At 38.2% G+C, this 24,455-nt stretch overlaps 1 protein-coding gene across 15 annotated transcripts in view; it reads left to right on the forward strand.

The window, feature by feature from the left end:
• Positions 1-24,455, forward strand: part of COMMD9 (COMM domain containing 9) — a 1,186,740-nt gene that overhangs the window by 470,421 nt on the left and 691,864 nt on the right. Inside the window, exon 1 of one of the 15 annotated variants that reach the window (XM_050759498.1) lies at positions 822-831. The exons of the other annotated variants lie outside the window; for them this stretch is intronic. The gene's annotated coding sequence lies outside the window, so the exon portion shown is untranslated. Of the gene's footprint in view, positions 1-821; positions 832-24,455 lie in introns of those variants that run through there. 15 annotated transcript variants of the gene reach the window in all.

Genomic DNA, 24,455 nt, shown 5'->3' on the forward strand with positions numbered 1-24,455 from the left:
CAGTTTACACGTTCAGGCTAGACATAAATTAAGCTGACTCAAGCCCAACACTCTTTCATTATTACCTCCAGCACGTTGTACTAATCATATGACCAATTCTTTATGTGTATGCAGTGATCAATAGTGACAACAAGTATTGTGGCTGCATGAGTTGAGGCTACAGCAAGAATGAGACTTCCTTCCTATTGAGCAAATGAAGCAGAAATGGCCTTGTCCTATATTAGGTGAAGAGGACCCTCAGAGGAAGGTGACAGCCTCTGCCCACTGAGGCTCTTGCAAAGTAATTTGTTTTATTTCCAAATAACAGGTTGACACAGTCATATTATCACAACTTAGGCCTAAAATAAAGAGAAGAATTCTGATTTTGTCTAAGTTGTTTTCATATTCATTCAGGGCCTTGTATACCCAACGTCCTTTGCATTTCTCAGGGCATATGGTGCATTCTTACATGACAGGACTGGCCTAAACAGACCTGGAAGTATAAGAAGTCATTATCAAGAGCCTGTAGTTAGCTTTCAGACCCAGCAGTCTGGGACAGACAGAGGCAGCGCCAACAGTCATTTTTGCAGATGTAGTCTATAAGGAGGTAGGGAAGAAACCTTAGAGTCAGATACACCTCGGTTCAAACATCCACTCCGCCACTTACTTGCTGTGAGACTTTGGGCAAGTCACTTAACTTTTCTGTCTTATGAACTGATAATAGTGCCTTGCCTGGATGAAGAGGGCAAAGATTAGAGACGGATGTGGAATAAGTCCTTAATCATTCATCATGGTGATGATGATTCCACACAAGCCAATACAGGAAGGTGACATAAATCTGAAGGCTAGGGGATAAGCCAGAAATGTGAGCCACAGACCACAAATCAATTAGTAAAAACAAAAACAAATAAACCAACCACAGTTCACAGAGAGGAAGGGAAGTCCGGATTATTTTATTCACTGCTCACAGGGTGGCTCCCACTGAAGAAGACTGGCTGCATCTGAAGCCACAGATGTTCTATCTCTCTCCCAAGATGTTATCAATGAGTCCTGACCACTCTGATTCCTGAAAGCTCACCCTGGTCCTAGTGGTAGCAGTATAGTCTTTCTTCTTTTCTTGAAAACAGAAGCTTGAATTTAGGAAGAGCAAAGAGGCACCATAAGAATATTTCTATTCTCAGAGAGTTCCTGCTAAGATTCTGAAGATTTGTTTTGTTTTGTTTTGTTTTTGAGCCGAGACACTAGGCTGGAGTGCAGTGGCGTGATCTCGGCTCACTGCAAGCTCCGCCTCCCAGGTTCAAGTGATTCTCCTGCCTCAGCCTCCCGAGTAGCTGGGATTACAGTCTACCGCCACCACACCCAGCTAATTTTTGTATTTTTAGTAGACACGGGGTTTCACCAAGTTGGCCAGGATGACCTCGTGATCCGCCTGCCTCGGCCTCCCAAAATGCTGGGATTACAGGCGTGAAGCACCGCTTCTGAAGCCAGCCTATTCTGAAGGTTTAACCATGCTTTTAAATGATGCCTTTCTACTTGGATTCAATATTTTCTAAAAAATCCTTTCTGGGTCAAAATCCTATCAATTATATTCCTATAACTAAGTCAAAAGTCTTCTTCTTCTTCCTGTTAAGATCTTGCACAAGACTTGATCATAATATATCTTCTGTTACATGATAATCTTTATTTGTACTTCTGTTCATCCACAAGGCTAAATTCCTTGAGGGCAGAGATAGGATTTTTATTTTTCTAGGACTCAACCTGCTTCCTGGAAAAAAATAGGTATTCAATAATGCAATTATTATTTCAAGAATGGATGCTATGAACCAATACACGGTGACATTGTAAATGTGGCAATTTAAATCCTAGTTTTCTTCTCAAGCTAAATCATCTTGGGAAAAGGGCAGCTCCAGACTAAAACTATTAGGGTGAGAATTGTTACTGACTTAGTCATTACTATCAAATAAAGCTCTAAGGATTAAAATTATGCTTGTAGGAAGATAAAAATTATTGTTTATATAAGCAGGGATTTATAATGTGTTTACAATGAAATAGTTCATATGAATTAGAAATATTCAATCTAGTCTTTCCTTCCAAGATGATTTTTTGCAGTTTTGTTTACTAGTTCCACTGATGCGTAATAACTCAATCTCTAACTCAACTCCATAGCTCCAATCTGCTGTGAGATTTCACACTGCATTCCTTTTTTTTTTTTTTTTTTTTTTTGAGACAGAGTCTAGCTCTGTCGCCCAGGCTGGAGTGCAGTGGCGCAATCTCGGCTCACTGCAAGCTCCGCCTACCGGGTTCACGTCATTCTCCTGCCTCAGCCCCCGAGTAGCTGGGACTACAGGCGCCAATACCACGCCCGGCTAATTTTTTGCATTTTTAGTAGAGACGGGGTTTCACCGTGTTAGCCAGGATGGTCTCGATCTCCTGACCTCGTGATCCGCCCGCCTCGGCCTCCCAAAGTGCTGGGATTACAGGCTTGAGCCACCGTGCATGGCCACACTGCATTCTTAACCAAAGCTAATCACCTTGCAACTATATATCAATCAACCATAAGGTTAATTATTATTAATAAAACTATCACTTACTAGGTAAATATTACATGTACATCCATAACTCAACATGAATTATCTCATTTGTTCTTCAAAATTCCCCTCTAAAAGAAAAGTACTGACAGCCACATTTCCTAGATAAAGAAACTGAAACACAAAGAAGTTATTTCATTTGTCCCACAGACAACAGCATGAGGATGATGCAGCCCAAGTCATCTGCTATAAATGGGTCTGAGAAGAAGGATTTAAAGGGCATGAACAACAATGGCTGGTGACCACCTTATTTATTTTGTAGAAACTCCCTCAGCTGCATTATTTGATATTATTTCATCATTATGCTCTATCTTGGGATTTGCATATTGTATCAGAAACAACTATCAGAAGCAAAGAAATGATGTGTTTTAGTAGAAAGCATTGGCACATTAATTCGTTATCATCTATGAACCTATCAACTATAAGGAACTAAATTTCAAAATTTCCAAAATTCCAAGGAAGGTCACAAGAGAAATAAACCAGAGAGAAATATAGTATAGAAATGCACAAATCCCTAGATCTTTCTGTGGAGGCAGGACTATTTAGACAATGGATGTACTTGAAATGGGAAGAAAATTATACTTTATATCTAGCCCATCTATTTGTATATTTATGAGCTTCATTATATCTGAGTTTGTACCAGTTGAAGTTCCAAAATGTTAAAGTGATCATCTTTGCTACCGAGCAGTATGTTCTTGCTAAGAGGTGTGGTGGGTGGGCCTGATTGAAGGAATCCTACATTTTCACAGGAAAGTGACACTGTTGGCCCACAGTAAATCTCTGCTGAACTTTGTTTGCTTGGTTGTAAAAAGGACTTTTGTTTGATCTATCAACACTCTTAAACAGTTCTTCAGGTACTGCATGGTACCTACAACTAGGTGAAGTAAATTGGAGCTAATGGGATCCAACCTGTAAACATGGTTTAATTCACCCAAGCTCTGATGATCCAGTTTTAAAAGTGATAAATGTTATAGACTGAAAGAAGGAACAGAGATAAATCTAATCAGCTGCATAGAAAAAGAAGTGTATTATTATAACTTTTATCCTAACTTACCCTTATTTTTTATTGTTTTCAAATTTTCATCATCAACTTGAAGAAAGCAGTAGAGAAAATGATCTGGAGAATCTCTAAATTCTGTTCCCAACTTAAGAGCCTATGTCCAGGTTTAACCTATTTCAGAGTAGAAATCACTCGGAGCACATATTTCTTATTCTTTCTCGAGAAGAGCTTAAAACCACATTGACAATTGGTACCTCATTTTCTGACTCCCTGACCTTGTAGACCCTGTTCCCTGCCTTCCTGATATTTTCCTCCAACATTAGACAATTCCTTAAGTCTCATTTGCTTTCTGTGATCTCTTATCCACTGACAAAGACAGGATATAGGGAAATTAGAACCTTGAACAAGCGAGTAAAAATGATGCAGATGCCTGATGTCAAAGTCAGCCCAGGAGGTAATCAATCAGGTGTGTAATATTAAAGTCAGTAGTTGGGTGTCTAAAGGGTGGATGTCAAAAGTTCTGTGGAATGCATAGAAAAATGGAAGGCTAAACCAGAGCAAATGAAGCACAGAAAATGGTGACTGAAGGTGGAGATTTTGGCAATACAAAAATTTGGCAAACGAGGTATAATTAATAACAATAATAACAGGAACATATACCATTTATTAAGTGCCTATTAAGTGTCAGACACTGTTAGGCATTTTAAATAGTTAAATGATTTAATACCTTCATTAGCTCTATGAGAGAATTATTATTCTAACTTTAAAAAGGAAAGTGAAACGAGATAGATAAAGAAATTTTTCAAGGTTATGCAGGTCTTAAATGAGAAGGAGAGAAATCAAAACCATTTCTGTCATACTCAAAGGCCCGTTTTTCTTAATAACATACACAATTCCTTTCTTCTTTTTCCTACCTCTAAGTGTAATGTGTCTCCTTTTAAAGATATATCAAGAGGATTTTTCAGTGTTACTTCATCTTAAAGGTTTAATCCCCTTCAGCTTAGCTGGACTGTTGGTCCAGCTCCCTCAAAACTAGCCCTGACTCATTGGCAACTGTTTTATTTTTGTTGTTGTTGTTTTGCTTTTAGTTCTTTGTTTGGAGGCTAACCCCAAATCCATACTCACATGAGCCAGTGTCACTTGCTCAGAGCAATGGATTATTCCCATTTCCCATTTTCTGGCTCTCTTCAGAATCTCTTTAGTGTGTTAATTCTGGACCAGTTGTTCATTATGACAATATGTAAAGATCTCAGCATCTGCCAGCTGTCTGCCAGATGGTTGAAATCTAGTAAATGGCCACTGCCCTATGGACTACAGAGGAGTGGCCAAATATCCCCCTGCTTAATTCAGAAGCTCCCGAAGAATTTCACATGGTACAAGCCTGAGATTCAGCTGATCTCTAGGTGATGCAGACATCTTAATAATAATAATAATATATAATAGCAATAATGTAAAACATTTACCAAGCGCTCCAAGTGTATACCTTGTGCTCAGCACCGCTCCAATCATTTTAAATGTTCATCATTTAATGTTCACAACAACTGTAGGAGCAGGAATTATTATTTGCCCCATTTTACAAGTGAATACTCTAAAGCACAGAGAAATTAAGTTACCCAAGTCCACACAGCTGGAATATAATAGAGCAGGGAATTTGAGTCTTGACAATCTGATTTCAGAGTTCCTTACTGTTACCTGCACCATGTTCTGGTTTGGAAGATGGGTTTTATTTGCTACCATTTATTTGTACCATGAAAAGGAGCCAATACCCAAAGCATCAAGAAAAGCAAAAAGGCCTCTTGTATAAGCCTTGTTTGTTCATGGTGAAAAGGAAAATAATAGTAATAACTAGATCATATTGAGTTCCTCATCTGTGTCATTTATGGTACATCTTGTCACGTAATCTTACAGTAATCCTGTGAGATACGTCTTCATATTAACTCCAATTAAAAGAGGAGGAAACTCAGGTGTCAAGACAGGTATGTTGCCTAAGAACATAGTTGGTAAAAGACAAAGACTGTATCACATATCTACTGCCACAGTAATTCTGCATTACAAGTCACACTAAAACCACTAAAACTTACTAGCTTAAAACAACTACCATCTATTTAGATCGCAATAGTCAGATTACTACTTTGGCTTGGTTTGGTTGGGCAATTCCTCTTTTCTTCCTAGGAGTCCTTGTGCATCTGAGGTTAGCTGGGGGTCCAGTATGCAGTTTTGTTGATCTTCACTGGGCTGTCTCATTTCTGGGGCTCAACTAGAACAAGTGAGCTGAATCAGCTCTGTTTTTTCCATGGCAGACACTGGATCCCTAGAGAGTGTTTAGATATAAGCAAAACTTCTTGAGGGCTCTTCTTAGAATTGGCACACCATGGCTTTGCCACTTTCTGTGAGTCAAAGCAAGTCATAATGCCAGCTCAGATTTGAGGGTTGAAAATAGATGGGAAGAGCTGCAAAATCATACTGTAAAGGGTACATTTCCACAAAGGCATGGATAATTGTGGACATTTTTGTAGTCAGCTACCACAAAAACAGAATCAATTTCTGACTAACTCCAGAGTCCTTATCGCTATGAAAAACATATATCTCCAATACAAAATTCAAGTTTGCATGCCCTTAAATAGTATATTCAGGAAGTACATTTATATATCCATTCCCTCAACATTTTTAAATATTTCACTCCACTTTCTTCTTTCTTTCTTGATTTCTGAGAATTTGGATATGATTCTTGTTTTGCTTCTCTATAAAGTAAGGTATTTTTTCCTCTGGCTTCATTCAGGATTTTTTTTTCTCTTTCATTTTCTGCAGCTTGAATATGATATCCCTAGATGTAGCTTCTTTGATGTTTATCCTGCTTGGTGTTCTCTGAGCTTCCTGGATCTGCAGTTTGATGTCTGACATTAATTTGGGAAAATTCTTAGTCATTATTGCTTAAAATATTTCTCTTTTCTTTCTTCTCATTCTTATTCCTATTATAAGTATGTTATGCCTTCTGTAGTTGTCCCTCAGTTCTTGGATATCCTGTTCTTTTTTTATAGTCATTTTTCTTCTTGATTTTCAGTCTGCAAAGTTTCCATTAACACATCTTCACGCTGAGAGATTCTTTTCTAAGCCATGTCCAATCCACTAATGAGCCCATCAAAGATCATCATTACAGTGTTTTTTATCTCTAGCATTTCTTTTTTATTCTTTCTTAGAATTTCCATCTATCTACTGACATGACCCATCTGTTCTTTTTTTAATTTGACACATAGTCATTATAGAGAGTTATGGGGTACATAGTGACATTTCTATACATATAACATATAGTAGTCAAATCAGGGTAATTAGCATATCTATTACATCAAATATTTTCCATGTTTTTTTGTTTTGGGAACATTCAAAATCTTCTTTACTAGCTATTCAAAAGTATATAACAAACTAGTGTTAACTATAGTCACTCTACAGTGCTAGAGAACACTAGAAGTTACTCCTCCTATCGAGCTGTAATTTTGCATTCTTTAATCGCTCCCTATCCTACCTTCCCTTACCTCCCCAGCTTCTAGTAACCACTATTCTACTCTCTACTTCCATGAGATAAACTATTTTTTAGCTTCCACATATGAGTGAGAACACGTTTTTCCCTTAACACAATATCCTCCAGTAACACAACATCCAAATGACAGGATTTCATTCTTTTTTATGGCTGAGTAGTATTTCATTATATATCACATTTTTTTATTTTTTTAGAAATGGGGTCTCATTCTGTCACCCAGGCTGGAATGCAATAGCATAATCATAGCTCACTGCAGCCTCAAACACCTGGGCTCGTGCTATTCTCCCACGTCAGAGTCCAGAATAGCTGGGACTACAGAGGTGCACGACCATGCCCAGCTAATACCACATTTTCTTTATTCATTCATCTGTTGATGGACACTTAGGTTGATTCCATTTCTTGGCTATTATGAAAAGTGCTGTAATAAACATGGGGATATAGATATATCTTCAATATCTTCATTTTCTTTCCTTTAGATATATATACACACACATACAGTAGTGGGGTGCTGAATCATATGGTAGTTCTAGTTGTAGTTTTTTGAGAAATGTAGTTCTAGTTGTAGTTTTTTGAGAAATCTCCATACTGTTTTCCATAGTGGTTGTACTAGTTCACATTCATATCAATAGTATAAGAGTTCCTTTTACTCTGCATCTGCATCCTAATCAGCATTTGTTATTTTTTTCTTTTTGATAGTAGCCATTGTAACTGGTGTGAGATCATATCTCATTGTTGTTTTGTTACCCTTCTGTTCTTTCATATTGTCCACATTTTTCATTAGAGTCCTCAGCATATTAATCACAGTTGTTTCCCAGTTTGATAATTCGAACATCCCTGTGCTATTATGAGTGTGGTTCTGATACTTGCCCTGTCTCTTCAAACTGTGTATTTTGCCTTTTAGTATGCCTTGTAATTTTTTGTTGAAAGCTGGACATGAGAGACTGTGTAAAAAGAAGTCCAGTAAATAGTCCAAGGCCTTTAGTGATGTGGTGGTAAGATGTATGTGGTTGGGAAATATTCCACAGTTCTGTGATTAGACATCAGTCTGTTAGTAAGTATGTGCCTTTGGGCTGTGAACTTCATAAGTGTTCTCTAATTCCACTGACACTGCCTGTTTAGGTAGGGTAAGATAGCTACAGGGGTCTGGGATTAAGTATTTTTCTCCCCCACCCAGTTCAGTTAGGCTTTAATGAAATCTTAATAGGTTAGATTTCTAGTTAAATACCTTTTCTTGAGGACAGCCTTTGTTAAGAACAGAAAGCTGTAGTGTTCAGACAGCCACCTGAGAAACACAAAGCCACAATGAGACTGGAGACAGCCTCCAAAACCACAATACTAACTGATCTAAGAGTTTAAATATGGTTAAACCCTCCTGTATTCCTATGGCTTTGGCTACCTCAACTTGGACCATCCACTGCTTGGGCATCACTGAGGAGGATTTCCTCAGCCTTGATTAAAATGAAAAGTAAGGTAGAAAGACAATTTTCTTTGATTTATTTCCATTTTACTCTTTAATATTATTACTTGTGGTTTTAATGAAGGAAGAATTTTTCAAAAGACAAGTAAGGCTATGAGAAAACAACCTCTTGAAACTCAAATAATAAAAAAAGTAACCAATGGAGGAGATGCAAAACTCAACTAGCCAAGAAAATAGTTTATTTTACATCTAAGTCTGATTTTTTCTTAAGTTTGTGCAAAGCCTACTTTAGCTGACAAATATCTTCATTCAAGGAAAGGAGCATTTGTTTCAGGTAATGTTCTTATTCCTGGAGGGAAAAGAAAGGTAAATTCTGAAGTGAAGGATATCCTGGGGAAATAGTTTGGCAAATGATATGACATTTTCCTGTTCTTGTGTAATATCATAGAGGAATAAATATGGGTGACATGGAACCAAGTAAAATGATAAGTAAGGTAGAATAATAGGTTGTGAAATCAAAATAGTTCCTCAGAGATCAGCTGGTCCAACTTTCTTATTTTCCTGATGAGATCTGAGACCTGGAGAAGTACATTTTATTGTCCAATGTAACCCAGATGGTTAGTAGCAGAATTGAAGCTGGAGCCAAAACTTAAAAATCCCTATTTAGCATCCTTCCTAATCAATTTTACTAGACTCAAACATTTTTTCACCAAAGTCTGCCTCTATCTGTCTATGAACTTATATCTCTTCTGCTAAGCTACCATAGATGGGCTAAATTCTACCCTCTAACAGAAAAATGATATGTAAAGTACATGGGTGTTACCTAAGGAGGTACGTGAGAGAATTCAGGGTATGTGAACTCCAGTGGAAAAATATGTCCCTCTTATCTTCACTAACTTATAAGTGAGACTGAGCATTTACACCAATTACAAATGGAGGCAACAAACCACACTTGTATTAGTAGTTCCTGTGGTTTGTCACTATATAAAACAGATATTTTATATCCTCTACAATTTGCATACATTTTGAAACATCATTTCTGTTCACAATAATTTTGAAATTATATACTTATCAGACATGCTCCCATTAATGTCTTCATAAAAAGGCACATATATTGCTATTTCATTTTTTAAAATATTTGGTCATTGGTTTCCTTAGTGACTGTATATAATTTGTTTTATGGCAGACTTTGAATAGGCAATGGTATCCTATGATACAGGATACCTAAGAACACTTCTGGGTCTAGTTACCCCTCTGCTTTAGAAGGGGCCCAGGAGCTCCAGGAGCCAGAGAGAACACCTTAAAATATATCCACAACTGGGGAATAGACAAAGGTGTGGTCCCCTGAGAAGAAATCTCTATGAAGAATTAAGAAGTCTGCTTGAATTAGCTAGATTCAGCAACAAGGTATGAATATTAGGGTTGAAGGTAGGACTTATGAATTCAAATCAAGACTGTGCTTGTGAACTCTTCCTGTGTAGTCCTCTCTGCCAGCCCTCTCCTCTCCTCTTAACCTGGGAGACAATGCAACAGTAAAATTGCTAAATCCCTGGGCCACAAGTAGCTCTTCTGTGAGATGCCAGCAAAAAAGAGCTCGGTCTAAGAGGAAAAAGTTAAGGGTTTCCCTACAGTAAAGAGGGCGATAGCAACAATATGAACTAAAACCTTGAAACAACTCAGAGATGAGTAATTCTAAAGAGAATAGAAATTTAAAGAGAGTGTGGACCCTGGACCATGATTAGCTGAATACCAATTAACAATTCAGCGAAAGGAATCAGCACGATAAAAAAAATCACAACAGATACAATGTGTCACACAATGAAAAGTTAGTAATACAAACGTTGGTCCCAGACAGTCTAGGTTTGAATTGATTCAGCCCCTTCCAAGATGTGTGATCCTAGGCAAGTTACTTCACTTTCCCATGCCTCAATCTTCCTGTCTGTTAATTACAAACAATAACTATGACTACTTCATAGGGTTTTGGGAGGATGAAATGAATTAATTTGAAAATGTGTACGTGATAGTGCCAGGTACATTGCAAGCATTCAATAAATGTTTGATATTAGTTGCAGCAATCACTCTGAATTTACACATAGGAACACTATGTTCTCCGACCTATTGTGGAATTATGTTGAAAGGCATAAACTGCTATTGGCATTAGTAGCATGTTCAGGTTACATATTTAAGACCCCTTAGACTCCTTAGAGATATTTAAGGGATGTATTTCCTAGAAATAATTTGACCTCCTACTAATCAATTTGACATGGCCGCGAGGCAGCAAATTTGAGGTTATTTGAAAGGTAGAGCAAGAAATATAATAGTTTATCCTTCAGAATGATTTGGTTATTTTTGAAACTCTACAATCAAGAATAATGGCACTTATGAATTGTCAATTAAACTTTTTTAAATTAAAATTAAATTTAAAAGTAATTTTTAAATTAAATAATAAAACAATAATGATACTTATTTGGACAATAAGAATATTTAGCAAGTTTCTGAATTACCTTCCATTTTAAAGGGTGGATTTTAGGGCCAGGTGAGGTGGCTCATGCCTGTAATCCCAGCATTTTGGGAGGCCAAGGCAGGTGGATCCCTGGAGTTCAGGAGTTCGACACCAGCCTAACCAATACAGTGAAACCCCATCTCTACTAAAAATACAAAAATTAGCCAGGCATGGTGGCACATGCCTGTAATCCCAGCTACTTGGGAGGCTGAGATAGGAGAATCGCTTGAACCTGGGAGGTGGGAGGTGGCAGTGAGCCGAGATCGCACCATTGCACTCCAGCCTGAGCAACAAAAGCAAAATCCCGTCAAAACAAAAAAAGAGTGGATTTCAGTATTACAAGTCATATATTATATCTTGACCACTCAGGCCTACAAGAAAACACCTAAGTCTGATATGGTTTGGCTGTATCCCCACCTAAATTTCATCTTAAATTGTCGTTCCCAAAATATTCAGATGTCATGAAAGGGACCTGAGGGAAGTAACTGGATAATGGCAGTGGTTTCTCCCATGCTGTTCTCACAATAATGAGTGAGTCTCATGAGATCTGATGGTTTTATAAGCATCTGGCATTTCCCTGCTTGCACTCACTCACTTCATCCTGCTGCCCTGTGAAAAAGGTGCCTGTTTTGCCTTCTGCCATGATTGTAAGTTTCCTGAGGCTTCCCTGGCAATGCAGAACCATGAGTCAATTTAAACCACTTTCCTTTAAAATTGCCCAGTCTCAGGTATTTCTTTATAGCAGTGTGAGAACGGACTAATACAGTAAGTTGATACCAGAAGTATTGGGCACTGCTGTAAAGATACCCAAAATGTAGAAGCAACTTTGGAACTGGGTAACAGGCAGAGTTTGGAACAGATAAAGATATGAACAATGAAGTCCAGATCTCCCAGGAAGATATGGGAAAAGTTTGGAATTTCCTAGAGACTTGTCAAATGGCTTTGATCAAGATGCTTATAGTGACATGGACAATGAAGTTCAGGCTGAGGTGGACTCAGATGGAGATAAGGAACTTCTTGGGAACTGGAATAATAGTGACTCTTGCTATGCTTTAGCAAAGAGACTGGCAGCATTTTGCTCCTGCCCTAGAGATTCATGGAACTTTGAGAGAGATGATTTAGGGTATCTGGCAGAAGAAATTTCTAAGTGGCAAAGTGTTCGAGAGGAGCAGAGCATAAAGGTTTGGAAAATTTGTAGCCTGATGATGCAGTAGAAAAGAAAAACCCATTTTCTAGGGAGAAATTCAAGCCAGCTGCAGAAATTTGCATAAGTAATGAGAAGACCAATGTTAATCACCAAGACAATGGGGAAAATGTCTCCAGGGATTGTCAGGGACCTTCACAGCAGCCCCTCCCATTACAGGCCCAGAGACCTAGGAGGGAAAAATGGTTTAGTGGGCCAGTCCCAGGGTCCCCCTGCTGCTCTGTGCAGCCTCCAGACTTGGTGCCCTGTGTCCCAGCCACTGCTGCTCCAGCTCTAGCTGTGGCTAAAAGGGGCCAACATGCAGCTCAGGCCATTGCTTCAGAGGGTGCAAGCCCTAAGCCTTGGCAGCTTTCCTGTGGTGTTGGGCCTGCAGGTGGACAGAAGTTAAGAACTGAGGTTTAGGAACCTCTGCCTAGATTTCAGAGGATGCATGGAAATGCCCAGATGTCCAGGCAGAAGTTTGCTGCAGGAGCAGAGCCCTAATGAAAACTTCTGCTAAGGCAGTGCAGAAGATAAATGTGGGGTCAGGGTCCCCACACAGTACCCCCACTGGGGCACTGCCTAGTGGAGCTGTGAGAAGAGGGCCACCATCCTCTAGACCCCAAAATGGTAGATCCACCAATAGCTTGTACTGTGCACCTGGAAAAGCTGCAGACACTAAATGTCAGCCAGTGAAAGCAGCCAGGAGAGGAGCTGTATCCTGCAAACCCACAGGGGTGGAGCTGCCCAAGGCCATGGGAGCCCACCTCTTGCATCAGTGTGACCTGGATGTGTGACATGGAGTCAAAGGAGGTCATTTCAAAGCTTTAAGATTTGACCACTCTATTGGATTTCAGACTTGTATGCAGCCTGTAGCCCCTTTGTTTTGGCCAATTTCTCTGATTTAGAATTAGTGTATTTACCCAATGCTTGAACCCCCATTGTATCCAGAAAGTAACTTGCTTTTTATTTTTACAGACTCATAGGCAGAAGCGACTTGCCTTGTCTGAGATGAGACTTTGGATGTGAACTTGAGGGTTAATGCTGGAATGAGTTAATACTTTCAGGGACTGCTGGGAAGGCATTATCGATTTTGAAATGTGAGGACATGAAATTTGGGAAGGGTCAGGAGTAGAATGATATGGTTTGTCTGTGTCCCCTTCCAAATCTCATGTTGAATTATACTTCCCATAATCCCTATGTGTCATGAGAGGCACCCAGTGGGAAGTCATTGGATCATGGCAGTGGTTTCTCCCATACTGTTTTTGTGATAATGAGTGAACCTCATGAGACTGATGGTTTTATAAGCATCTGGCATTTCGCCTGCTTGCACTCATTCACTCCATCCTGCTGTCTTGTGAAGAAGGTGCCTCCTATGCCTTCTGCCATGATTGTAAGTATCCTAAGGCTCCCCAAGCAATGTGCACACACACACACACACACACACACACACACAATTGTATCTCAATAAACCTTATATCACACGCTTCCTTAATTGCATTTCTGATTTTTGATAATCCAATGTATTAAAATATCTTAATGTTCCTCATAAGTCTGGTGGTCTGGGAGAATTAAACGTATATTTATTATACTACTTTTGTTTGCATGGAGATGCATACCTGATATGATTTGGACCTGTGCCCTCACTTAAATCTCATGTCAAATTGTAATCCTCAATGTTGAAAGTGGGGCCTGGTAGAAGGTGACTCGATCATGGGGGTATATTTCCCTCTGGATGCTATTCTCATGATAGAGTTCCCATGAGATCTGGCTGTTGAAAAGTGTATAGCACCTCCCTCCTCCCTTCTTTCTCCTGCTCTGGCCATGTAAGATGTTCCTGCTTCCCCTTCACCTTCCACCATGATTGAAAATTTCCTGAGGCCTTCCTAGAAGCCATCATGCTTCCTGTATATCCTGCAGATCCATGAGCCAATTGAACCTCTTTTCTTTATAAACTACCTAGTCTGAGGTATTTATTTATAGCAATGCAATAACGAAATAATACAGAAAACTGGTACCAAGAAGTAGGACATTGCTATAAAAATACCTGAAAATGTGGAAGTGACTTTGGAACTTGGTAGTGGGCAAAGGTTGGAAATGTGTGGTGGCTCAGAAGAGAGAAAGATGAAGGAAAATTTGGAACTTCCCAGAGACTTCTTAAATTATCGTGACCAAAATGATGATAGTGATATGAACAATGAAGTCCAGATAGAGGAGGTCTCATATGGGAATGAGAAACTTATTGGGAACTGGAGCAAAGGTCACTTTTGTTCCTTAGCAAAGCAACTGGCAGCATGGTGCCCCTGCTATAAAGGTCTATAGAACTTTGAACTCGAGAATGATGACTTAGAGTATCTAGCAAAATAAATATCTAAGCAGCAAAGCATTCAAGATTTAGCCTGACTGGGCCGGGCACAGTGTCTCATGCCTGTAATTCCAGCACTTTGGGAGGCCGAGGTGGGTAGATCACAAGGTCGGGAGATCGAGACCATCCTGGCTAACACAGTGAAATCCCGTCTGTACTAAAAATACAAACAAATTAGCCGGGTGTGGTGGTGGGCACCTCTAGTCCCAGCTACTCGGGAGGCTGAGTCAGAAGAATGGGGTGAACCAGGGAGGCAGAGCTTGCAGTGAGCCAAGATGGCACCACTGCACTCCAGCCTGGGCAACACAGCGAGACTCAGTCTCAAAAAAAAAAAAAAATTTAGCTATCCTGGCTGTTTCTGATAACCTACTTTATATGTGTGAGGAAAGAAATAATCTGAAACTGGAACTTATATTTAAAAGGGGAACAGAAAAATGTGCAGTCTAGCAATGTGGTAAAAAGAAAAACCCATTCTCGGGGAGGCATTCAAGCAGGCTGCAGAAGTTTGCATAACTGAATGGAAGGCAACTGCTAATAGCTAAGACAATGGGAAAAATGCCTTGAAGGTATGTCAGAGACCTTTGAGACAGCCCCTCCAATCACAGGCCTCGGGGCCTAGGAGGAAAGAATGGTTTCCTGGGCAAGGCTCAGGGTCCCACTGTCCTGCACCTCAGTCAGAACACTGCTCCCTGCATCCTAGCTGTTCCAGCTCCAGCAGTGGCTAAAAGCGTCCCAGATACAGCTCAGTCTACTGCTTTAGAGGGTGCAAGCCATAGGTCTTGGTGGCTTCCACTTGGTATTAAGCCTGAGAGTGCGCAGAGTGCAAGGACTGAGGCTTGGGAGTCTTTGCCTAGATTTCAGAGAACGTATGAAAAAGCCTAGATATCTAGGCACAAACCTGCTGCAGGAGTGGAGCCCTCACAGATAAACTCTACTAGGGCAATACAGAGGAGAAACGTGGGGTTTGAACCCCCACAGATTGTCCCCACTGGGACACTCCCTAGTGGAGCTTTGAGAAGAGGGTCACTGTCCTCCAGACTCCAGAACAGTAGATCCACCAACAGTTTGCACCATGTGCCTGCAAAAAGTCACAAGCACTCAATGCCAGCATTTGAAAGCAGCCTTGGAGACCAAGCCCTGCAGAACCACAGGGATGGAGCTGCCCAAGGCCTTGGAGCCCACCCATTGCATCACTGTGCCCTGGATGTAGGACCATGAAGTCAAAGGAAATTATTTTTGGAGCTTTAAGGTTTAATGACTACCTTGCTGGGTTTTAGACTTGCATGGGGCCTGTAATCCCTTTCTTTTGGCTGATTGCTGTCTTTTGAAATGGAAATATTTACCCAGCACCTGTACCCTTATTTTATCTTGGGAGTAACTAACTTGTTTTTTATTTTATAGGCTTATAGGCAGGAGGCACTAGTCTTGTCTCAGACAGGACTTTGGACTGTGGACTTTTGAGTTAATGCTGGAATAAGTTAAGTCTTTTGGGGACTATTGGGAAGGCATGATTGAATTTTGCAATTGTGAGAAGGGCGTGAGAATTTTGAGGCACTGGGGCAGAATTATATGGTTTAGATCTGTGTTCCATCCTAAATCTCATGTCAAATTGTAATCCCCAGTGTTGGAGATGGGGCCTGGTAGTAGGTCATTAGATCTTGGGGGCAAATTTCCCTCTGGGTGCTCTTCTCATGATAGAATTCTCATGAGATCTGATTGTCTGAAAATGTGTAGCACCTCCCGCAACTCTTCTCCTCCTCCTGATTGGGCCAAGTAAGATGTGCCTGCTTCCCCTTAGTCTTCTACCATGATTGAACATTTCCTAAGGCCTACCTATAAGCCATAATGCTTCCTGTACAGCCTGCGGAACCATTAGCCAATTAAACCTCTTTTCCTTATAAATTACCTAGACTCAGGTATTTCTTTATAGCAAGGCAAGAGCAGACTAGTATCTATACAAATCCATCATTTCCTCACCACACTCATATCTCCTGAAAGACAGCCTTGACTATATTCTGATCACAACCTTTCATATTGAAAGTATCCTCACAAGAATCCAATAAATAATAATAACCAGGCTAGGTCTATGGTATTTTACTCTCAATTTTCCTTTCAGAATTCTACATGCTTAATACTTTAAGCACAATATCTTTACTAGCATCCTATAGTAGCAAATAATAGAAACACTCTTTTGAGTCCTAACTATGTGTTAGATCCAATAAATTAGGTACCATTATTATCCCCATTTTATAGACAAGGAAACTGAAGCTTAGAGAGGTTAAATTACTGGATCAAGTACACATTCCTATGAAGTTGCAGAGCCAGGCTTCAGAACAAATCTTGTCTGAACTCAACAGCTGCTCATAACTGCTACTCATTATGAGTGGGCACTGCCTTTAATATGCCTCTCCAGTTTTCATAAGGAGGTCTTGTCCCTAAATACTACAGTACCAAATTCTTAGAACACAATGGTCTCAGCAAACTAACACCGGCTCTCAAACTGAGACAAACCTCCACTTAACTACTACTGACAATCACAATAATATTTTGGGTTTCTATTGCTCTGACTTACTTATTTTATTTTTATATTTACTCAGAAATCAGGCCAGGATATGCACACTGTTTTGTAACCTATTGCTATATAACAAATCACCCAGAATTTGGTGGCTTAAAATAAAAACAATCATGTTTTTGTCTCACAACTTTATACTTTGGGCAGAGTTTAGCAGGGTAGGCTCATCTCAATCCCATGAGGCATCAGCAGCCCAGCTGGTCTGGAGAATACATTTCCAAGATGGCTCACTTACATGGCTGTCAAGTTGGTGGGAGTTGTCGGCTGGGAGTTCATGTGGAGCTGTTGGCCAGGGTCCACTCCCTGGGGCTGGTTGGGCTTCCTTACAGTATTATGGCTGGGTTTCAAGAGCCAAGTGTTCCAAAAGACCCAGATGGAGGCTGTAAGAGTTCTTAAGAACCAGTCTTAGAAGTTCCAGAATATTCCTCTGCAGCATTTTATAATCAAGCAAATCTCCAAGGTGAACTTAGATTCAAGGGAAAGAGAAACACCATCTTTCAACAGTAGGATAAGCAAAAGTCTGTGCTCCTCATTAATCCACTGTAGATGCTATTGATTGAGTTTCTTCTAAAGATTCAATGTCCTAAAGAGTAAAACTGTAAAAAGAGTAAAATATGAATCATAGAGGAAAGCAGAAATCATAATCATATTCCAGCTTACTTGTTTTCCTGGAAAGTTTAAGAACAGTATCAAAATATATATGTCTATTCCTAAGTTCTATTCCTAAATATTTTTCAACCTGAAGGATAGTGACTAATTCATGGAAGAACCCAGAACTAAGAAAAATTAAAAGTTCCAGGGTCTCATCAGACATCACTAAAAAACAGATTTTCTACCATTACTGAAATATTTATTGCCTGATTTCCAATTTCTAAATTGTTCTATGAAGAACTTTAACCAGAATGATTTTGTTTCTCATCTGCATAATATTTTTCTATTCATTTATAGTTTTTTCCAAAATATTAGAGAAAAGTAAAAAGAAAAATGAAGCCCCAAAATTGAAGGTGCCATTTTAATTGCCTAAATTGAAGAGACTGAACCAGGTAATTAAAAGATTCTCTGAACTCTTGTTTTCTTACAATTTCAATTAACTACTGCAGAATTACCAAAAATTTTCACCAGATACAAGCAGCATTAGAAGGAATATGTTATGCCCTCACAACAGGGTTAGGTTGATACCCTGGGCTGCTAATACCATCTATCTGTTTTGCTAGAAAATGTATATGGTTTATAAAGTTTATACATAGTCAAAGATCTACTGGGTTTTCTTTTAATAAATATGTGAGATATTAAAGAGGAGATCATTATCTTAAAGTTCTCTTCTGATATGGAAAGAAAAGAATATGGCTTCTTATTCTTTAACTTTACCAAGTCAAAGAACACAAGACTTTTTGCCATGTGTAGCTTTTGCAGTTTCTAGAGGAAGAGTCTGTTCAGTGACAGCTTTTTAATGGAAGAAAGAAAGCATTTTTCCAAGGGTGAAATCAACAAGACCTGTCTAGGAGATCTAAAGTCATCTGAGAGACATTTCACATGTCCTTCACTCTCTGAAATTGTTAGGAGTTAAAAGTCACAGACCTTTTTTTCTCATTTATTATTGATGTAACTTTTTTATACAGAAGAATTTTAAAATGTATCTACTGGCAATTATACCAACTAACAGCCAAGAAGGGGGAAACTTGTAACATTTTGCAGCTTATCTTATTTAAAAAGCAGTAATCCCAACACTTTGGGAGTCCAAGGTGGGCGGATCATGAGGTCAAGAGGTTGAGACCATCCTGGCCAACATGGTGAAACCACATCTCTACTAAAAGTACAAAAATTAGCTGGATGTAGTGGCCGGCACCTGTAGTCCCAGCTACTTGGGAGGCTGAAGCAGGGGAATTGCTTGAACCCAGGAGGCGGAGGTTGCAGTGAGCCGAGATTGCACCAATGCACTCCAGGCTGGCAACAGAGCAAGAGTCTGTCTCCAGGGAAAAAAAAAAAAAGAATATTTATTGAGAAAATTCTAAAATTCTAACTGTGATATATGGGTCATGGTTTTAAAACAGACAAAATGTAACAAAAAGAAATGGAAGGATGAGGAAGCTGTAAAATTAATAAAATGGGGAAGACTGTGGTCTAGTATTGCAAACTGGGTTGCTTGAACTATAAAGAAATACAAGGAAATAACTACTAAAAACGTAATGGTCATTTGGGGAAGAGGAAGGGCACATGAAGGGAGTTCTAGGGTGACTGACAGAGTGCCATTTCTTGATCCGGTTGGTGATTTAAAGTGTGTTGGCCTTTTATTTTATTAAGTTACATATTTTTTAATATGACTTTTTAAATCATTGTTATTTTACAATGAAAGGGATAATAAATCATTGAAAAATTATACAGTTTTATTTTTTAAAGTATATTATAAGTAACTCAATTCTTTTTAATTTAGTAATTAAATTTGAACTGAATAAAAAAATGGCTCATATCAAAAATTCTAAGATGCCACTAGTACAACAAAGTTAAACGGAAATGTATGACCTTCAATAATTATTCTAGAGAAGAGAAAAAGTTAAACATTCATGAGTGAAATTTCCATATTAAAAAGTTAAGAAATCTCCAAAGAATGAAGTAGAAAAAGTAATAAAACCAGAAATAATTTAAATTTAAAAAACCATACATAATAGAGAAAAACCAAACTGTCAAGACTAATTAAGACTAAAAGAAAACTAAGCAACAGTGAAAATTAACAGGGAACCTAACTATACATACAGCAGATATTGAGATTAAATTATATTACATACAACTTTATGCAAAAACCCTGAAAACATATACAAAATGGTAAATTCTTAGAAAAAAATACTACATACTAAAATTGATTCAAGAATAAATCAAATATTTAAATAGTCCCATATATATTAAAGAAATTTAGTTTCCTATAAAAAAATCTTTTCACAAAGGAAACTCCAGGCTCAGAGATTTTTACATGATAGTTCTACCAAATATTCAAGGATGATTCTAATTTTACATAAACTCTTCCAGAAAATAAAATTAACAATGCTTGAATCATTTTATAAACTACATATAGTCTTGACACCAAACTCAATAATACATTAGAAGAAATGAAAAATTTAGTCAATCTCACTCATAAATGTAGATGCAATAAATATGAAAATATTAACAAGCCAAACTGAGCAATGTAAATTAAAAAGTAAAGCATCATGACCAACTTAATTTTATTCCAGGAATGTAAGGTGGATACAATGCTGGAAATATTTTCACATGCTTTACCACAATAGAAAATTTAGGGAGAAAAATCATGTAATGTTCTCAATACATGTGTAGAAAAATCATTAAATAAAACTAAAAAATCCATTCATATAAAGAAAAACCATTAAGGAACTTAAAATTGATTCTGTAGAAAGCAACATAATGATGAAATGTAATAAAACATTATCTTGTATTGTGAAAATACAAGAATATTCACTATCACCTCTCTTATGTGCCCTTCCTGTGTGCCATGTAATGCAATTAGGGGAAATGGATAAAAAAAAGATGTAAAGATTTTAAAATAAGCAAATCTCCATTATTCCCAGGTGAAATATTCACACAAATATATCAAGCATCTTCAATGTGTGTGAATGCGTGTGTGAATGCATATGTGTACACAGAGACTAGGAAGATTTCTTGGCATAAGATTAAAAGTTAAAATTCAATTGAATTTCCACATATCTGCGAAACAAAAACAAGTAGACAACCTACAAATAAAGAAACACTAAATTTAACAGCAAGAAAAAAACACAAAAATTACCTAGGAATCAATTAGAAATGTATTCTAAGAATCTGTTCATCAGAAAACACCAAAAAGAGAGTGGAAAGAAAAGTCACACTTTGAAAGAAAATATCTGCAACATATATAATAACTACATTTTTAAAAAAGGATTAGTATCAAGAATATATAAAGAACTCCAGTTAATCAATAAGAAAACAACTTTAATAGGAAAAGGGGCAAAGACATAAACAGCCATTTTCTAGATGAGAAATCAAGCACGGCCAATCAATTGTATGAAAAGACATGTAACCTCATCAGCACTTGGAAAAATAGAAAATAAAGACACAATAATATGCAATTTCATACTCTCAAGATTGGCAAATACTGATCAGCCCAATACCAATTTTGTGAAGAATGTGGGACAACAAAAGCTTTCACACATACCTAGTGAGAACACAAATAATTTGTCAATACACTTAAAGATGCTAATCCTTGAGTTCTCCATTCCTTGTTTTCCTCATCTGAAAATGGAGCTAATAATATTTACCTCACAGGGTGGTTTTAAAGATTTAAATGAGATATACATGTGAATTGTTATAACTCTTATGATACATATAAGCCCTCAATAAATGTTAATTGGTGCTGTTATTAATATTATTGAATAGGCATACATCTCTTTAGTGTAGTATAATTTTAAAACCATGGATACTAGAGTGAAAGGCATAGCTTTCTGAAACTGTAACCACACCTAAATGAAAGGAGAAACGTTGTTGTATTGGAGACTAGAGAAGCAGAGCCCAGGGCAATAGTGAAGCAGGAAGATGAGGCAGTAGCTTTTCTCATGGAGGAGAGGCCAAGCAATGAAAAGTGGGTATGCTCAGAAAAGAGATGTGTGTAACCACCTCTACAGAAGGCAACCAAATGAAAAATTTCTCTGAGAGTTTGAAATATATCGGTTGGTGTACAAATTGGTGCACACTTTTGCACCAACCTAATATAAAATTGCAAGCAGTGAAATAAGCCAACTTAAGTTTATCTTCCAGCAAAGAGGAAGAAAGAATAAGCAAAAGAAACAAAGCAAGCAATAAGCAAAACCTAGAGAACAAACAGCTCAGTGAGGGGTGTGTCAGATTAAAGAGGGCTTCAAATTCTTTGACCTTCGTCCCTCAGTGAGGGAGGGGGTGTCCATGCCCCTTCCCTTGAATCCAGGCTGGCAAGCAAGTGCTTTGAACAACTGCATATGGTGGCTGTGGTGCTTTGCCAGTTCTGGGCCTATTTTTTGAAAGAACTGGGAGTTTCTCCTTTCTTCCCCTTGGAGCTCCAGTGTGCCGGGAAAAAAGTCCAAGCTACTTTGCTGGAGACAGAGGCTATGAGGAGAATCACCAAGGCGTTCGATATGTGGGTGAAAAGGCCATCTTGGATGTCCAGCTCGGACAAGCTGTAAAGATGATTCCAGCCCCAGCTCTTCTCTGACCATATTCCATGAGAGATCATAAGCAAGAGTCACTCAGCTTAGTCCGTCCAACCACAGAACCATGACAAATAATAAATTATTCTTTAAAACTCTAAATTTTTGAGCATAGTTTCTTACACAGCAATAGATAAACAGAGCAAAGTACAGACTTGCAATGGTTTTACTTACAATTTTTTGACTTGACAATGGTGTGAAAGCTATATAAGCAATTCAGTAGAAACCTTATTTTGAATGCCCATGCAACCATTCTGTTTTTCACTTTCAGTACGGTATTAAATTTGTGTTAGATAATTTTGCCCAACTGTGGGCTAAAGTAAGTGTTCTGAGTTAAGGCAGGCTAGGCTAAGCTATAAAGTTCAGTAGGTTAGTTGTATTAAATGACTAAAATGATATTTTCAACTTACAGTGAAAATCAAGACATAATTCCATCATGAGTTGAGGAGCATCTGTTTGTGGAGAGGAGAAAGAGGATATTCTGTTGAGGGGAAACACAATGTGAAGATGCAGCCTAACCTTGCCTAAAGGTCGCATGGAGGTCATCTGGGGCCCATAACTCTCTTTGAGCTTCTCAAAACTGTGGGATTCTAGTCTTAGATGCTTTGGGTCGATTTCCTTTATTGCACAAGGTGGACAAAGGATCCAACCAACCAGCTGTCCACAAGAGGATGTGTTCACTAACAGTGGAAGTATTTTTCCTGGTCTCATGAAAAATGAGGCGAAAATTATTTGGAGATTTTTTTTTCCTGATATTTCTCTATAAAAGTCTATTGTACTCCTGCAAATACACTCATTAAAGTCTCGGAATTCAATTTACATAATTGAGGCAGTTCAGTTAATTTTAGGAAAATTACAACTTTGTGAAAAATAACTGTTTTATAGTAATTACGGCAAAGATGTTCTGCTTTGTGTCAGGCACAATGAAATCGGTAGGTTTAAAAATTAAGAACAAGCGCCTCTAAGCTCTCAATGTCATTTTAAAAGTGAGAGGGAGCTGTTAAGAAACAGCTTTGCATGTTAATCACAGAACTTGGGAACATTCTGTGTTAAGATATATGATTTCAAACCTTGTTAAAAGAAATATTGAAATAGGGAAATTGATTTTTTTTTCCCGGAAACTTTGCCTGTCACACTCCAAGATAAGTTACTGTTATGTGTGTCCATTAAATAAGTATATTATATGAAAAGTCACAGCCTAGAAAAAAAAAGTTCAGACAGAATTGACTTCATCTAGGATTTATACAATCTCTTAATTCAAGGTATCAAGGTTAACTGAGTTGATTCTCTTTCATGTGTAATTCAACCAGTTATGGAATAGGTAGTGTATGGAGTAGGCACAAGTTATAGCTGCTTTTGGGAAATTGTATTGGTCACAACAGACACGGATTCTTGGAAAAAATATATTCATGAAAAGAGTAAATAAATGTACCACTGTTATGTATGCTAAATGTCTGCTATATTAGCATATGATATTTGGTAGAGGAAATCAGTGAGAGACTGAGATACTCTTTTAAGTGACAGAAAACATTTAGTCCAGAGGTTCTCAAACTGTTTCCAAAACTGTCTTTCTCCTACTGAGATGTCTGGGGATGGGAAAGATGGAAAGAAAGGCTGAGTAGACATCTCTTCCAGCTCTACCCAAATCTCTCACCCTATCAATTACAACTGCTCTGTTTTTATGTGTTTTCTGTACTGAGATGATCATAAGATTTCCTTTGAAAAAGTAACTAACTCAGAGCCTACGTAAACTGTTTTAGGTGTGTTTTCCCCAGAAACTGACCCAAAACTAACTCCTAGAAAGCAACAGCAAGGAAGTGGCCAAAGTAAGAGGACGAAGGGAAGAAAACCAAGACAAGACCATATGATAATCTCTTTTAAAAGCAAAGCCACAAACTTTTCCGTACAGTTTTTCAATGTTCTGTTATTTAAGTAGATCATTTCTAGTATAAGCATTTGGAGAAAAATAATTATCTAGGAAGGAGAGTGAAAGTAAATAAGTTAGCATTTTGTGCAACTGGGGCTCCGTCTTACTGGGGACCCCGAGGAGATTAACAGCTTTGCATGTTAATCACAGAACTTCGGAACATTCTG

Source organism: Macaca thibetana, chromosome 14 (assembly GCF_024542745.1).
Source record: "Macaca thibetana thibetana isolate TM-01 chromosome 14, ASM2454274v1, whole genome shotgun sequence".
Taxonomy (NCBI): domain Eukaryota; kingdom Metazoa; phylum Chordata; class Mammalia; order Primates; family Cercopithecidae; genus Macaca; species Macaca thibetana.